At 46.9% G+C, this 18698-nt stretch overlaps 1 long non-coding RNA gene across 1 annotated transcript in view; it reads right to left on the reverse strand.

The window, feature by feature from the left end:
* LOC310751490 overlaps nt 1-18698 on the reverse strand; it is a 153282-nt gene that overhangs the window by 76097 nt on the left and 58487 nt on the right. The window contains exon 2 of the long non-coding RNA XR_014542556.1: nt 6304-6430. This is a non-coding gene — a long non-coding RNA (uncharacterized lncRNA). The remainder of the gene's footprint in view (nt 1-6303; nt 6431-18698) is intronic.

Below are 18698 nucleotides of genomic sequence, written 5' to 3' on the forward strand. Positions count from 1 at the left end.
AAGGAGATGGATTGAAGAAAAGGAAATACGAATTGGCCCCCACCCCTCAGCTTGACCAATCATGGCTAGGAGCAACTAGGAGCTAGGTGGAGTTATAGATCTAAAAAAGTGTAGATGTGCACTGGCCAGCTTTATTTTGACTTGAAATGTCTGTTTTAGGCTTCCTAGAAGTACACAAAAGCAAGAAGCAGGTGTGGGGAGCGAGTGCTTGCCCACAATGGCGCCCACCAGAGAGGTACCGGAACTGCACTCTGGCATGCTCCGGTGGGTGGTGGGTGGGAAGCCCTGCTTCTACATCCACCTGCCTCCCATACATCTCCCATCTTCAAATATCTTCAAGGGCTGCCACATGGAAGAGGGAACAAGCTTGTTTTTCTCCTGCTCTGGAGGGTAGGACTCGAACCAATGGCTTCAAGTTACAAGAAAGGGGATTCCGATGAAACATCAGGAAGAGCTTTCTGACAGAGAGAGCTGTTTGACAGTGGAGCAGACTGCTTCAGAAGATGGTGGGCTCTCCTTCCTTGGATGTTTCTAAGCAGAGGTTGGACGGCCATCTGTCATGGATGCTTAACTGAGATTCCTGCATTGAAGGAGGTGGGACTAGATGACCCTTGTGGTCACTTCCAACTCTACAATTCTATTATCTACCCCACCACAGGCACACACACACACACACAGACACACAGACACACACACACCCCTCTATAAAAGCAAGTGAGAGACATTATTAGCACAGTTCAAGGACACTTTTCTGCCCTTCAAAAGCACTGAAGGAAGGTAAGGAACAGTGAGGGCTGGTGAGGGTCATAGCCTAGGCCTGAGGGACTTGGTTTGGGAAGATTCCCTGAGGCCACATCATTTGTTCCCCACCCTTTGCGCTCTAGGAACCATAGGCTTCCCAAAAACCTTGGTCGAGAGGATGCATCTGTTGCGGCTGAGATCCCCTGTCCAGTTTGCAGGCTGAGGACCTCTGAGTGCTTGTGGTAGCCGGTTGGCAGCAGTTAATAAGTTGTGGCACATATGGCAAGGCACACAAAGAGCCTTGATCTGAACATGGCATGCCATCCTCACTACAGGGTGTAATGAGCATTCTTTGCTGATGACAACCTATTGCTTGCAATTATCTCCTTGAAATGGGTAGGAAGTGTTCTATTGGCAACGATAGTGTGATGATGATGTTCATTGCTGCTACATGTGCTATCTCAGTATCTACTTGGGAGAAGGTTGGGTGGTTTAAGGGTTTGAGAGAATCAAGAAGTCATGCCAAACCTAGACAGCATCTTAAAAAGCAGAGACATCACCTTGCAAACAAACGTCCGTATAGTTAAAGCTATGGCTTTCCCAGTAGTGATGTATGGAAGTGAGAGCTGGACCATAAAGAAGGCTGATCGCCAAAGAATTTATGCTTTTGAATTATGGTGTTGGAGGAGACCTCTTGAGAGTCCCATGGACTGCAAGAAGATCAAACCTATCCATTCTGAAGGAAATCAGTCCTGAGTGCTCACTGGAAGGACAGATCGTGAAGCTGAGGCTCCAATACTTTGGCCACCTCATGAGAAGAGAAGACTCCCTGGATAAGACCCTGATGTTGGGAAAGATGGAGGGCACAAGGAGAAGGGGACGACAGAGGACGAGATGGTTGGACAGTGTTCTCGAAGCTACCAGCATGAGCTTGACCAAACTGTGGGAGGCAGTGGAAGACAGGAGTGCCTGGCGTGCTCTGGTCCATGGGGTCACGAAGAATCGGGCACGACTAAACGACTAGACAACAACAACAACAGAAGTCATGCATTAAGCTCTTGGAGTGGGCTGTAAAACAAAGTTGGTTTCCCCCAGAAAAGCTGGATGACTGGAATCTGTGCTGGGAAAGAAGCCTTCTTCACAGTCCTTCTAGTCTCTCACCCATGATGCTACATGTAGGAAGGGAAATCAAAAGTATCAGGGCCAGTCCTAGCATTAGGCAGAGGGAGGCAATCGCTTCAGGCGGCAGAGACTGGCAGGCAAGAGTGGCTGCCCTCCCAGCCATTTTTCTGGAGCACCCTGGTCATTCTCCTTTGTTGGGAATGCAAAAGGTGTGTCTAGCTCATAGAGTTGGGGGACAAATTTGGTTCCGTTTGGGTTGTAATGCAAACCTACCTAATTCACACTTCCTGAAGCAATACATTACACTGATACACATTGAAAGGTTGAAAACCTTTCAACCTAGACACATAGAAGTTGACAGCTGCTTAAATTTGTTCCTAGCTTACTGATTTTAATTAAATTTGGATTTATTTTTATATATATTTTAAAAATCCATCAACAACTGTCTTTTGCTAACAGTTTTAATGTTCATTTTATATAATTTTTTTTGTTAATAGCTTAGAGGTTATGTTTACGATCTATTCACCATCAAGCAGTATGTAAACTTTGATAAACAAAAATAAAATAATGAAATGTGTGTTGGGGGGTGCCATCTCGTCCTTTGCTTCAGTCAACAAAATGTCTTGGCCTGGTCCTATACGCCATAGATATGCAGGGAGCTCATTCATAACATGTGAGACTCTCCAAATCCTGGCCATTAAATAAATAAATGAACCACCAAGGCAATCTCCTATATGTGTCTACTTAGCCCCATTGAACTCAACCACTGAGAAGCCAATATGGTATGTGGGCAGCAATAATAATAATAATAATAATAATAATAATAATAATAATAATAGGACTTACTCCCAGGTATGTGATCATAGGATAGGAACATAGGAAGTCAGACCTTTGGTCCATCAAGCTTGATATTGTCTACACTGACTGGCAGTGGCTCTCCATGATGTCAGGCAGGAAACCTTCCCAGTCCTGCCTGAAGATGCTGAGGTGTGAACCTGAGACCTTTTACAGTGTTACAGTGGTACCTTGGTTCTCAAACTTAATCCATTCCGGAAGTCCGTTCCAAAACCAAAGCGTTCCAAAACCAAGGTGTGTTTTCCCATAGAAAGTAATGCAAAATGGATTAATCCGTTCCAGGCAACCCTAAAAGAGCAATTTAACATATTTTTTTACTATCTAACAAGACCACTGATCCATAAAATGAAAGCAATAATCAATGTACTGTACTATAACAGTATGGAAGATGATAATAATAATAATAATAATAAAATCTTACCCACACTGATGATAGTCATTGTTTGGATGGGGGACTTTTATCCATTTTTGCAGTCACACAATCAATCAATCAATGAGTAGCTGAACTGGGTTCCACACAGTCATAAAAACAAATTAACCGAAAAAGCCTCAAAAACAAAAATGCAAAATAAATAGCAGAAACAAAAGCACCAAACTTAATCCGTTCCGAAAGTCCGTTTGACTTCCGAAATGTTCAAAAACCAAGGCGCAGCTTCTGATTGGTTCAGGTGCCCACAGCCACATCAGACGCTTGGTTTCTGAAAAACGTTCGAAAACCAGAACACTTACTTCTGGGTTTTCGGAATTTGAGAACCAAGGCATTTGAGAACCAAGGTGCCACTGTATATGCTTAACCACGGAGCTATGGCCCTTCCTGATTGCAGCCTACAGCATATTCCCCCCCTCTCCCACAATGGGGGGGGGGAGAGACCTGCTTTCGTCAATAGAGAGCCTTTCCTTGAGGAGGAGGAGGAGCGGGGGCAGGAATTAGAATTTCACTGTAATTTTTTTCTGATCTGTCCTAATAGAAGGGGGTTGACAGAGATGTGCCGGGGAACAGCGATGGAATGAACTTCTTGGAAGGCTGCCTGGAAAAACCCAGCCATTGACTGGGGCAAAGGGCACTCCGAAAACGTCCACAAAAAGTTATTCCAAACAGAGAAGGCTTTGAAAGAACACGACGCCCCGTGTCCTTCTGTGACACACAACACCGTCCTCTGTTTGGGAGTGCCCAGACCTGCTTGGGGGATCAGGTTTCCCCTTGCTCAGCAGTCTCAGGCAGGTAGAGCAAGTCGGATGACCTTACGCCAAAGACCTCAGCAGAAAAAGTGTTCTTCCGACATCTGTAAGTTGGACCCCAGGGTGCAGTGGGGAGTTTTGGGGGAGAACAAGAAGTGGGCACAGAAATGTGCTCTGATAATCCACCGTGAGAGAGAGAGAGAGAAAGAGAGAGAGAGAGAAGCAGTGGGCCACTGGTCTAAACTGTAAAAGAAGGAATGGAAGTAGATGCATACCCTCCAACATTTCTCCCATGAAAATAGGGACATCCTAAGGAAAAGTGGGACATTCTGTGACCAACTCAGAAACCGGGATGGCTTCTGTAAACCCAGGAGAGTCCCTGAAAAATAGGGACCCTTGAAGGGTCTGTATATGCTCATTTAAGTTTCTCTGAGGCCACATTCACACCATATATTCGCAGTACAGTGGTACCTCAGAAATCGAACGGAATCGGTTCCGGAAGTCCATTCAACTTCCAAAATGTTTGGAAACCAAGGTGCGGCTTCCGATTGGCTGCAGCAAGCTCCTGCAGCCAATCAGAAGCCACAGAAGTTGTGTCAGCTGTTCGGGTTCCAAAGAACATATTCGCAAACCGGAACACTCACTTCTGGGTTTGCAGCGCTCAGGGGCCAAAACGTTTGACTCACAAAGTATTTGGGATCCAAGGTATGGCTGTACTGTGATACCACTTTAAACAGTCAGGGCTTCTTCCCAAGAATCCTGGGAGCTGTAGTTTGTTAAGGGTGCTGAGAGCTGTTAGGAGACCCACCACCACCACTATTCCCCTCCCAGAGCTGCAATTCCTAGAGTGGCTTAAAAATCAACCCCTCTTCCAGGGGAACTCCAGCCAAACAAAAAACATTTGGGATGTGAAGTAAAGCCAGTGGTGGGTGTGGCCTACAGAGAGTTCTGAGAGCATGTAGAGAGGCATGGAGGGCCATGTTCGACTCCCCGAGGTTCTCCACTCAATATAATAAGATCTTTAAACAGGTTACATAAAATCAATGTGAATAGAGCAATACAATTTGGCTTAACAATCAATCCCTCTTTCCAGGGAACTGTGGAAATTGTAGCTCTGGGCGGGGAATGGGGCCTCCTAACAACTATCAGCACCTGTAACAAGAACACAGGTCCATCACTCTAACCACTACACCAAGCTGGCTATATCTTTTTTAAAATAAAATCCACGGCTGTTTACAAATACACACACACACACACAAAATTGAATAGCATTACTAATTATTCTGGCATAATGTATCCTTAACTGCCAGCAGAAACCTGGTGGCCTGGAAAAGCTTTCAGAAGGCATTAAAAGACTGAAACAGAAAGCGCTTGCTGATTATTTAGTGGCAGGGTGTTCCACAGGCATGGGCCGAAGACATTAAAGACTCAGTTTCTCAATGTGGTCAAATGAGCATCACCAACTTGAGTGGTAGCCAACAGTACTCATGCAGATCATCCCAGTGACTGAGCGCATAGCTGTCAACTTACAGATTTGAAAATAAGGGACCAGCAGCCTTGAAAATAAGGGACCAGCAGCCAAAATAAGGGACCTGCAGCCTCACCTGTTCCAGGCACTCCAGTCTTCCTGTCCTCCTCAGTCTGGTCAGGAGTGCTCTGATGGTGTTTCCTGCTTGGCAGGGGGTTGGACTCGATGGCCCTTGTGGTCTCTTCCAACTCTATGATTCTATGATTCTATGATTCTATGATTCATGCTGGTAGCTTTGAGAACACTGTCCAACCAACTTTGTAACCAGAGGTTCAACTGAATAGAATCTGAATCACATGCACCACAAGGCCTATGCAGCCTCAACTTAAGATGGCTCCCCGGCCTGGCTTTGCACTGCAAAGTTTGCAGCAGCACGTGCAACAAAATGGTGTCCAGCATTCAAAAAACCCCTCAGCTTGCATTAACTAGCCACACACAAGGCATGCAAGCTCCACCCCCCAGTCGTTCTTAGACCTCTTATTGGGTGAGCAACACAGCCAAGCAACACAGTTGAAGCCTCCCTCCTCCCTGGCCGGCAGGGAGGGAGGGAGAGGAGCTGCTTCCTTTGAAATATAAGGCACATCATTTAAGGGACATTTAAGGGACATCCATCAATAAGGGACAGCAGCGGGACATGGCGCTGGAATAAGGGACTGTCCCTTCAAATAAGGGACACTTGACAGCTATGGACTGAGCGGGGTCAGGTGGTCCCTAGGTTTCATAGAATCATAGAATTGTAGAGTTGGGAGGGTCACCGAGGATCATCTTGTCCAACCCGCCGCAATGCAGGAATATGCAGCTGTCCCATACAGTGGTACCTCTGGTTACGTACTTAATTCGTTCCAGAGGTCCGTTCTTAACCTGAAACTGTTCTTAACCTGAAACACCACTTTAGCTAATGGGGCCTCCTGCTACTGCTACGCTGCCGGAACACGATTTCTATTCTCATCCTGAAGCAAAATTCTTAACCCGAGGTACTACTTCTGGGTTAGTGGAGTCTGTAACCTGAAGCGTATGTGTCAGGGAATCAGGAGCAGGAGCACTGGGGAGAGAGGATTGGGAGAGCGAAGGGGAAGAATCCGAGGGCAGCGTAGGGGAGTATGACAGTGGCCCGAGAGATTCCATGAGCTTCTCCAGCGAATCAGAAGATTCCCAGAAGGGGGCGCCGATGGTCAGGGCAAGGGGGGTCCCAGGGGGGACGCACCAGAAACAAGGAGCCAGAGGGGAACCCCAAAGCAGCAGTGGAGGATCGGGACCAGTTTCCCCACCAGAGCGTAGTGGGGGGGAAGAGTCACATGTGTCAGGGGCAGTGTCTCCTCCAGAGAGGGAGTCAGGGCTGACCACGCCTCCAATGGAGGGGAGGTCAGTTGCAGCTAGCCCCCCCGAAGGGGGAAGCAGTGACAGCAGCAGTGGAACGGTCAGGAGGAAAGCTGCTGGCTGGGCGCGCGCGCCAAGTTCAAATGTGCAGGCGCGCGGAACAGCAGGAGACCCGGATGGGGAACCAGCTCCTAAAGCCCGCCGGAGGGAGGGAGAAGGCTCAGGGGAATCAGCGGGAGAAGAGGCTAGAAAGGGCGGAACCCCGGCGGGCAGGCGGACCCAGAGGAGGAAGGAGCAGCGGAGAAGGTGGAGCAAGGCTAGAATCTTAAATTGGTGTCAAGGGGGAGGAGACTCAGACGGAGCATCAGCGGTCTGACACTTTAGACGTGGGGCTGCGCGCTGCGGCTCTGGAAGCGAAACTGAACTTCAATAAAGACTTTTATACTTAACAACGAAGCAGCGTTGGTCCTTTGTGAGCTGGGACCTAGGGTAGCTCTGACAGTATGTAACCTGAAGCGTACGTAACCCGAGGTACCACTGTACAGGGATTGAACCTGAAACCTTGGTGTTATCAGCACTGTGTTCTAACCAACTGTGCTACTCAGCTGGATCTAAGTTCTTCAGGGCTTTGTTGCTTAATAAAAAGCATCTCGAACCCAGCTCAGTAGTAGATGGGCAGCCAGTGCAGGCAACAAGGACATATTCCAACCTGGCGAAAACACTCAGTGGTTTTGAAAGCTCAGCCCCATCTTTAGGGAGAGTCAGCCAGTCTTCTCTGATTTCTCTGACTCTGATTTCTCTGAGCTACAGTGGAGTGGGGGGGGGGTGCAGCAGTGACAGTTCCCCTGGTCCATTGCTCCTAAGCCCATTCCCAATTGCTCTTCCATTAGCAACCTGCCCTGCACCCTCTAAGCAGGAGTGTTGCCCTCAGGCAGGATGCAAGGCCATATTGTCACCAGGACAGGGGCACCAACTCCTGGGAGGCCAGTCCTTTTGCCCCTGCCCCATTTTTGGGGTGGGGGGGAACAGCCGTCAAAAAATCGGGGCCAAGAGTAGAGCGAAGCACAGTGCGGCTTCAGTGGCCAGCTCCTCTTCCTGCCATGGAGGGGAAGGAGGGGGGAAGCAGCCCCCAGCCAATGGCAGTGATGGCAGGATGAGGAGGAGCCATTGGCCATTGAAGTCATGCTGCTGCCACATTAGACTCCAGCCCCCGGCTCTTTCAAGATGTCATGCACATGACATCATGCATGATGTCACACAGGTGATGTCGGCCCCCGCAATCTCCCTCCCAAGTTGGCACTTCTGCGCCAGGGTTCAAGTGAAATATAGCTTCTCGGATAGTTGGCTTCTGTCTATGTGGCTGCGGGGGTGAGGACATCTCGTCCTTTGCCTCAGGCGGAACAGTGCCTTGGACCAATGCTCACTGGGTGACTTTGGGCCTGGCACTGCCTCTTTGCCTAACCTACCTCACAGGGTTGTTGTGAGGATGGAATGGTCAGGAGGAGAACCATGTACGCCACCTTGAGAACCTTGGAAGATAAAGGTGGAATAGAAATGAAATAATGAAATTAAACTAAATGAAATGTGTGTGTGTGTTTGTGAGTAACAGAGAAAGGTGTGTGGGAGAGAACTAAAGTGTGTGGGAAAGAAAGAAAAATTGTGTGAGGAGGAAGACATAACATGTGTGCGTGTGGGTGCGTAACAGAGGGGTGAGAGAAAGACTGTGTGTGTGTGTGTGAGAGAGAGAGAGAGAGAGAGAGAGAGAGAGAGAGAGAGATTGCGAACAGGAGGGGGAGGGAGAGCAAGTCTGTGTATGTGTTGGAGAGCAAAAGTATGTGTTAGAGAAAATGTGTGTGAGAGAGAGAGTGAGAGAGGGGAAAGCTCTCTTTCTCTGTCACTATACAGTGGTACCTCGGGTTACATACGCTTCAGGTTATATACGCTTCAGGTTACAGACTCCGCTAACCCAGAAATAGTGTTTCAGGTTAAGAACTTTGCTTCAGGATGAGAACAGAAATTGTGCTCTGGCGGTGCAGCAGCAGCGGGAGGCCCCATTAGCTAAAGTGGTGCTTCAGGTTAAGAATAGTTTCAGGTTAAGAACGGACCTCCAGAACGAATTAAGTACTTAACCTGAGGTACCACTGTATTTCTCTCTCGCGCGCACGCACGCACACACACACACACACACACACACTCAAAGAATGTGTGAACCAAAGAATGAGAGATAACAAAGGAGTGAAAGATAGAGGGGACAAGCCTAAAACATGAGCTTCTTCAGCCAGGTAATTAGGGGGATTGGTTTCCCAGGTGGAGTCTAAATGATGGCTTCCCCTCACGAATGATTCCCCAGCGACCCGTTTGGTGGCTAATTCCTCGGGGTGGGGTGGGAAGGAGGTTCTTGAAGCAGGTGCCGTCTGACAGGTAGTCAATAGAGAACTTCTGGCTAAGCATCCGTGTTTGGTTGGAGAAGTCGACCCCAGAGGTCAAAGAGCGTGACTCGAGAGGTTGTCAGGTCAGGAGCCATCACAGTGACAGATGACCCTAAGCACTCTCCCGCCTCTGTTAGTGTCCCTTCTCAAAAAAAGAAGGAAAAACCTAGGGCTCAATGGAAGAAAGGAAGAAAGGAATAAGACAGCCCCCTCTTCCCTCCCTCCCAATAGAAAAGGCTCCTGTTAGGAGCTGCCGGCACCTCTCAACTGGTGTTCATTAGCCAGAGTGCATTGCTTAGGCTCACAGCCCTCGTTCCTCTGCAGAGTGGGTGCTGTCTCCATAGCTCTCAACTGTTCTTCATTAAGGAAAACAGTTCCCCATTGTCTGCCATGAAGACACCTTTGTTTTTCAAGCTCAGCAGGACTGAAAAATCAGAAATGGATACGCAACAGTCCTGCACAATTGATAGGAACTGGAAGTTCGGTTTGAAGACCTTCAATAGTGGGTGTTTAAATACTTTACAGGTGAATAGCTAACTTGTTTTAACCTCCCCACAGTACTCACACACCATGGACTTATGGGGATGGGGGGCAGGATTTGATTTTGCTTGCCTTTTAAGGAGAAACAAGCTGATTTGCATTTCTTGAACCAGCATACAAACCGAAACAGAGCTATTCTTCAAAAGTTGCACTTCTCCAAATTTTGCAATTCAATTCCCCAACCTATTTGTGTAAGAATGCATATATTACGGGGAATTGCTTGCGCAAAATGTGTGTCTTAGTCAAAACTGCTTATAAACATGTGTTTGTTAGAAATTGTCAGAAAAATGCTGGTGAATTTTCATGAGGGTTTTTTTTTTTGTAAGGAAAATAGCAAATGGTTGCAGAGATGAGGAGAACTGAATTTACAGCTGGGGAAATGAGGAACTGAGAGAAACTGAAACGGACAGATTTTTCTATCCCTTGTTGCTACAGAATTACTTGAGTGTAAATTGTTTTGAACGGTGGGGTTAGAATTACGTCATTAAAACCTATTGTGCATGTACAAGTTTTCTATGTATATAAATATACAGTGGTACCTCGGGTTAAGTACTTAATTCATTCTGGAGGTCCGTTCTTAACCTGAAACTGTTCTTAACCTGAAGCACCACTTTAGCTAATGGGGCCTCCTGCTGCTGCCGCGCCGCCGGAGCACGATTTCTGTTCTCATCCTGGAGCAAAGTTCTTAACCCGAGGTACTATTTCTGGGTTAGCGGAGTCTGTAACCTGAAGCGTCTGTAACCTGAAGCATATGTAATCTGAGGTACCACTGTAGAGAAGTTGCTTTGGAAGAGGAGAACCAGGCACCCGCAACAAATATTACCTGAGGTAATACTTCTGGGTTAGCGGAGTCTGTAACCTGAAGCGTATGTAACCTGAAGTGTATGTAACCCGAAGTACCACTGTAATATATTATATGATATATGGAGAATGGGATTTGCTCTTGGGTAAATGTGCATCAGATCAGGACAGGTACCAGTTCACCCTTCATTTCATTTACTTAAGGACAGCTGAAAGTAGTAAGCTATATGACCAAAACAGCAATTTGATTACACATGTCAGAGTAAAAGTGCTTATAGTATTGTCCTATTACACAGTTTTGTTTAATTCTGGTGTTCCAGTGTAGCACCTGCAAGCACAAGGTCTTCCTCTGTCTTCCTGTGGTGCCTACAAAGTCTCCGATTCCCTCCTTACCACTTGTGTAAAAATAATGAATTGGATATTGAAGTCCCTGGTGGAATCCTGCAATTCAGTGTAGACAATACTGAGCTGGATGGACCCAATGGTCTGACAACATCCTCTGTTCCTAAGCTGCAGAAAGCCTAGCTATGTTTGCTTGAATAGAAGTCCTCCTGCATTATATATAATTTTAGAGTTAATTTTAGAGTTGGAAGGGACCCTGAGGATCATCTGGTCCAACATCCCGCAATGCAGGAATGTGCAGCTGTCCCATGCGGGGATCAAACCTGCAACCTTGGTGTTATCAGCACCATGCTCTAACCAACTGAGCCATGGCTCAGTAGCAGAGCATCTGCTTTGCATGCAGAAGGTCCTCGGCATCTCCAGGTAGGACTGGGAATGTCCTAATCTGAAAAGCTTGATCACTGCTGCCGGTCAACACAGACAGTAATGAGCTGCTAGACGGACCATTGGCCTGCCATTGAGCTGTCACCTGTATACATTGATTCCAGCTTCAATGCTTTGCTTTGCTTCTCACCCTTGGCTGCTACCAAGTGTGCATATTTTTGTGCTTTTTTTAAAAAAAAAAATCCGTAGCGAGAAGGTGAGTTGACTCCTTTGTATTGAAGGTAACGTGGCAGTTCTTCTTGTATCAGCAGATTTGCAGTGGCCCGTTTACAGCAGAAAGATGTCACCTGGTGGGGAAATCGTGAAGAGGTGTGCCATGTGCGAAAAAAGGCCAGCAGAGTTGCTACAATTATTAATTTGGCCTGGATCTCAAGTGTTTCCTTGCACACAAGTACAGAGGGATTTATGAACTGAATATATATAGCCAAAAAAACCCTGTCTTCCTAAGTCACCTGCAGAAATTAAAATATGAAATGCTACTGAGCATCAAGTCACGACATGAGGGATGGGTACCTCACACCTCCTGGCCTTCCAATGGCCCCAGCAAAGGCAGTTGGTAGCTGGAGGGGAGGAGAATTCTTACCTGGAACTGGATCCAGGTACAGTAGGACGGGTTGGCTGCTCCATTGTTCGCTGGATGTTCAGTTTCTCAGGCTAGCACTTGGCATGGGAGTGACCTGGATGGATGCCCTCCCTTGATAGGCAGATGGGATGAACTATTTGCCAGCTGCCGAACTGACATGCATGTGCCAGCCTGCTGTCTCGAGCCATGTTTAACCGAAAGCCCTGAATGGGTGCACAGTATAGAAATTGATGGGGAGGGCATTCTTCACCCCTTTGGATGGTTTTCTTGAAGCTGTTTCAGTGCCACAATTGTCAGGAATTGTGCCTAGCTGAAGAAATACTCAAATCATAAATAAGACCATAATAAGTGCCTGATAAAGGTAAAGGGACCCCTGACCATTAGGTCCAGTTGTGGCCGACTCTGGGGTTGCGGCGCTCATCTCGCTTTATTGGCCGAGAGAGCCGGCGTACAGCTTCCGGGTCATGTGGCCAGCATGACTAAGCCACTTCTGACAAACCAGAGCAGCACACGGAAACGCCATTTACCTTCCCGCCTGAGCGGTACTTATTTATCTACTTGCACTTTGATGTGCTTTTGAACTGCTAGGTTGGCAGGAGCAGGAACCGAGCAACGGGAGCTCACCCCGTTGCGGAGATTCAAACCACCGACCTTCTGATTGGCAAGTCCTAGGCTCTGTGGTTTAGCCCACAGCGCCACCCACGTCCCTTTTATAAGAGCCTGATAGACCAGGTCAAAAGCCCATTGTGTTCACCATCCTGGCCTCAAGGTGGCCACCAGATGCCCTGCTGGATCAGGCCAGTGGCCCATCTAGTCCAGCATCCTCTTCTCACAAGGGCCAACCAGATGCCTGGGGGATAATCCTCAAGCAGGACCCAAGCACAAGAACACTTTCCCTTCCTGTGGTTTCCAGCAACTAGTATTCAGATGCATTACTGCCTCTGACTGTGTACTGACTTGTACTCCATAAATGCATCCAATTCTCTTTCAAAGCCATCCAAGTTGGTGGTCATCACTGCCTTCTGTGGGAGCGAATTCTGTAATTTAACTATGTGCTGCATAGTTAAAACTATGCACCCCAGCCTGCACAATTTTATCTATTATTATTTTTTAATGCATTCATTCATCACCCTTCACACAGAGAAGAGTGACCCAAAACGATACATGAAAACTCCGTAGGAAACAATCATAAAACACAATACCTAAACATTCTCATCTCAGACTATTTAGGAAAGGGCCCGTCCTACCCCCACCCCCAACTAAAAGAGCACTGAAAAGATAAAGAAGAACAGCAACCATAACTCATTGCCCTCATAATATAACTTGATCCCCAACTAGCAGCACAGGATCAGTGCTGCAGGATGCAGCCACAACATCTCTGAGAGATGCCCGTCCAGACTCTTCTTGAATGAAAGCACATCACTGCCTGAAGCTGTTTGCTCCATTATTGAACCATCAGGAAGTTTTTCTTAATGGTTAGCCAAAGTCTGCTGCCCTATAATTTCTAAGGAATGATTCTGGTCCTTCCTGCTGAGGCAACAGAGGGAAAGTCTGACACATATTCTACATGTCAAGCATCCAGATATTTGAAGACCACTCTCATATCTTCCTCTAATCTAACTCTCAAAGCCATTCTTCATAGGACTTGGTTTCCAGATCCCTCAGTGTCCTGGTCACCCCACTCTGGACATGCTCCAGTGTTGGACATGCTCCAGAAGTCATTGGACTTCTTGGAGAATGGCAGCAAGCACTGGACATAGTAGTCCAGAATATGAATGTGACCTGTGCAGACGTATTAGTGCGATAAGAATCTGCTGGACCAGACCAATGGCCCATCTAGTCCAGCATCCTGTTCTCACAGTGGCCAACAAATGCCCATCAGAAGCCTATAAGCAAAACCAGCGCTCAACAGTGGTTTCCTCATGGTTCCCAAAAAATGTGATATTGACCCACCTAGTGGTGGTAGAACATGTCCATGGGGGCTAGTAGCCTTCGATCTGAATCAAATCAAGCCCCAGTCTTTCGTTTGGCATCCTTGGACCATGTCATTCCATAGTTAACCTTCTTTGAGGTCTGCTGAAGCAAGTGTATCCAAATAAATATGAGAACTGGGAAAGACTCTGTGATTCCTATCTATAGCTCAAAGCAGTGGAAGGAAGATGGAAGGAAGTGGACAGGGAAACAAGGGTTTTAATTTTAGCTTGAGCCCATCTGTGTTTAGATGCTCAGGTTTATTTTTAAAGACAGGACATCGGCCAGAATGATGCCAGCTCCTCCCATCCTGAGCTTCCCCTGGGGTTCCTTCGCTGTTCACTCCCTTGTCTCCCAGGCTCATGCTTGCTGGGTGCTGCTTCCTAGCATTCTTGGGTTGACGCTGTGCAATGATCATTATCATTTCTGCGGGGCGAATGTTTGAGAACAAACACAGGAAACTTCCCCCTGATTAGATAGGGATAAGGCAACTGTCGGAGGGGGAAAAAACAACCGTCAAAATTGATGAATTGCAATTTCGTGGGTTTTCCCATCTGATTCACAAGGCAAGAACATAAGGAACTGCCTTATATTGAGTCGCCCCATTGGTCTAGTAGTTGGTTCATTTTTGTTCACACTGAATGGCAACGGCTCTTCAGGGTTCTAGAGCAAAGTCTTTCCCAGCTCTCCCTGGATATGGTGGGGGTCAAACCTGAGACCTTTGACATGACCTTAAGTCCCCAAGCTGTAACTAAGGCTATAATCCTGTGCCCATTGGTCCATCTAGCTCAGTAGATCTGTTAGATTGGTGGGCAGTAGGTAACAGGGCCTTCTCAGTGGTGGGCCCTAGTTTATGAAATGCTTTCCCTTGGGATGAGTAGCTGGGATCCTCAGCAGTACCCTTCAGAAGAAGCCTTGGAGATCCATTTGCTGAGATATTGGTCTGATTCAGCAGGGCTCTTCTTATGTTCCTCTGTTCAGTAGATCTGTTAGTTTAGTGGGCAGGAGATACAGGGCCTTCTTAGTGATGGCCTTTAGTTTAATGAAATGACACCCCCCTTGTAATGTATAGCTGGACTCCTCAGTAGCGGCCTCTAATGAAGCCTGGAATATCCATTTGCTCCACTTGGCTTTTAGTAGACTAAATAATATAAAGTATAGTATTTATCTCAATATTATCTACTGATGATTTCAGGCAGGAGATTTTCTCAGCCATACCTGGAGATGCCAGGGATCAAACCTGGGACCTTGTGCATGTAGTTTAGTCTCTGCCCCATCACTAAGGCTGCAGTCCTATACCCACTGGTCCATCTAGTTCAGTGTTGTCTACAACGACCAGTTGCACTGGCAAAAAAAGAAGTCCAAAATGCATTTGCAAGTTGTTTTTCTTACATTCATAACATAGGATTTCTCACCCAGCCTTACGTGGGAGGAAGAAAACAACCATTAAAAATTATGAATAAGGATTCTGAAGATTTTGCCATCCTGTTAATAGCATAGGACACCGTCTTATACCAAGTCAGATCATTGGCTCATCTGTAGGTGCCAACTCCTGGATAGTTAAATCCAGTCATAGGCGACTATGGGGTTGCGGTGCTCATCTTGCTTTCAGGCCAAGGGAGCCGGCGTTTGTCCATAGACAGCTTTCCATGTCATGTAGCCAGCATGACTAAACCGCTTCTGGCACAATGGAACACCGTGATGGAAACCAGAGCTCACAGGAACACCGTTTACCTTCCCACCACACTATTTATCTACTTGCACTGGTATGCTTTCAAACTGCTAGGTTGACAGAAGCTGGGACAGAGCAACTGGAACTCACCCTGTCACAGGGATTTGAACCGCCGACCTTCTGATCGGCAAGCCCAAGAGGCTCAGTGGTTTAGACCACAGTCCCATTGAACCTGAGACCTTCTGCTTGCAAGGCGGAAGCTCTACCACTGAGCTATGCCTCTTCCCTGCAAGATAAAGATAGGGTAAATGTCAACCAGCCACAGCTCTTGTGTTCTGCCACCACTGTTAGCGGTGGGTTACCCCTGAATACCAGTCGCTGAAAACTACAGAAGTGGAGAGTACACAAGCTCAGGTTCTGTTTGTATGCTTTTCATTGGGGCAACTGGTTGGCCGCCGGGATAACAGGAGGCTGGATAAAATGGGCCACTGGCCTGATCCTGCAGACTCTTACCTTATGACTTAAGAAGTGGGTGCAGATTCATGCCTGAACACAGAGGATGCCTGCTTTGCATAGCTGCATCATGGGTGGGAGTAAATGATAGTCTGCTCTGCCATGGCTTGTACTTTCCCTTGGCAGCCAAGCTAGATAAGTAGGAGACAAACATAAATCTAGACCAGTAGGAGTTGGAGACGAAGATCGAGATCAGCCGATTCTGAAGATAATTCTAGGTCAAGGGTTTCTCCGATTGTGTCACGCAAGGCGCATTCAGAAAGTCTTTCTCTGAAGGATCAGGACCATTCTTCTTGTTCTTCTCATCACTGCAGTTCGGTGTTAGGGCATCCACTTTGCTCTAAGAAGGTCCCAGATGCACCCGACCTCATGAAACCGAGATGCCACATGGTCATAAATAAACAGTTGTGTGAAATGCACAGCTATTTACGCCCTGTTTAATTGAATCGTTTGTAGGCGTCCATAAAGCTGCAGGTTTTGAAGTGTTCAAAGTCAACAAGAATCCAAAGTGCATGGAAACATGGGGGTGGATGCAGTGATGCTGCTCAGCTGATGGTAAGCCTTCTGATAGCAAAACAGGGAGGGGAGCAACCTTTTTTTCTTTTTGGCAACATCCCTTCTCCGCTGGAGCAGATTTACAGGTGTAGGGGCTGCAAGAGCGGATAGGAATTGCCCAAAATATTTCTTTCCTTTCCGTTCTGCTGATGGAGGCTTCGCCATCAGCTGAGCAACACCACTGGATGCTACCCCAGGTCAGGTTGCAAGGAGGGGAAATGCCATTTTATTGTTTGCCTCAAGCAGCAAAATGTCCTGGGTCGGCTATGGGTGTGAAGCAGGGCTGGCAGGGGACACAGCCTAGGGCAGCTCTGGCAGGCCTGCTAGAGAACCCTAGAGGGCTGCATTTAGCTTCCAGGTGTGAGGTCCCCCATCATCATCATCATCATCATCATCATAATTTATTTATATCCTGCCCTCCCCAGCCAAAGCCAGGTTCAGAGCGGCTAACAACAATAAAAATAGCACAATTTACATAAAATCACAGTCAATTAATTGAAATACATTCTAAAATCAGTTCAGAATCAAATTAATGGCAACCATTGGGTTAGAGTTCTATGAAGATTACAGAAGGAGAGAGGGGGTCAGACTGTGCCTTGGCCAAAGGCCTGGTGGAACAGCTCTGTCTTGCAGGCCCTGCGGAAAGATGTCAAGTCAAGTCAAGTATATGTGTGTGTGTATATATATATATATATATATATATATATATATATATACACACACACACACACACACATACATATATATATACACACACATGCATGCGCGCGCACACACACACACACACACACACCACCTTTTTCCTTCATGAAGCTCAAAGTGGTGTTCCTGGTTCTCCCCACCTCCTCATTTAATCCACAACAGCCCTGTGAGGTACGATAGGCTGTGGGTGAATGGTTGGCTCCCAAGGCTCACCCAGTATGCTTCATATGGCTGAGTGGGGATTTGAACCATGGTCCTCTGGGTCCTAGTCTGAGACTCTAACCACTATACCGCCAATGGCCCTTCGACTGAGTTATGGCCCTTCCACAGTGTATGATGACATCAGTCAGCTGAACTGCGTGAGGTCCTAGCAGCAAGCAGGTTATTGGCTATTCATTGCCACTACTTGCCTAACCTTCAGTTGGTTTCCCCAGTGTCTGATTCCCGAATCAGCTTCATCGCTTCCTCCATAGATGTAGCAATAACATACGAAGGTGCCAAAGCTGAAACAGGAACCAAAAATAAGTGGCAAATGTGACTGTTTTCTCAAGACACATTGTGAAGCCAAAATGAGGATCTGGCATGCATTCGGGTAAGACCTGTGGAAAGAAACCTAGTGTACCATCATAATGGGTGCAACACCTATTTTCTCACCAAGCCTACAGATTGCGGGTGTGTGCTGAACTTATTTGTGCCTTATAATGAGCTGTGCTGCATCTGGCACAGTGAATGCTGTTTTGTATTTCTTAGAAGCTGGGCAAAACTCAGAAAAAAGCCAACTGGAAATGTGGTGCATGGGCAAGGATGGACAAAACTGTTTTGAATGCCTTTATTGAGCAAATTGCAGTGGTGCCCTAGGCATTCTGTCAGCATATAATTCCTGAGCTCAGAGATCTGTGCTGGTTGCTCGTTTGCTACCAAGCCAAGTTCAAGGTGTTGCTAGTAGTTTCTCTGAACAGCTTGGGATCAGTTTGTCTTCAAGATCAAATATTCCATATATGCCCACTTGGTGCCTGGAACTGGGACTTTTACAGGTGATGCGAAACACTCACTCCACATTTGGAGAGACCATCTTGGCTGTGAGTCCTGGAAGACCTTTTCTTTGCTTGTAGGCCTTTTTTCCACCTGCCCTGGGAGGGTGGGGCCCCTGACTGACTCCAGCTACAAGAGGTGAGGCTACTGAAGAGACCAGAGACCATATCAGATGTCTCTTAGTGCAGACACAGGTCATGGAGCCCGAGCTTCCACAGCTATCACAAACCACCAGATACATTCCGTGCTTATGATAATATTTTTATTTATTATGCTGTTTTAAATGTGCATTTCATAGTTGACACCCTTAAGTAATGTTTTCTTTTCAAATGTTTAAGGCAATTTTTGTGTTAATTTTGATGTGTTAAATGT

Source organism: Podarcis filfolensis (assembly GCF_964270895.1).
Source record: "Podarcis filfolensis genome assembly, chromosome: 16".
Classification (NCBI taxonomy): Eukaryota; Metazoa; Chordata; class Lepidosauria; order Squamata; family Lacertidae; genus Podarcis; species Podarcis filfolensis.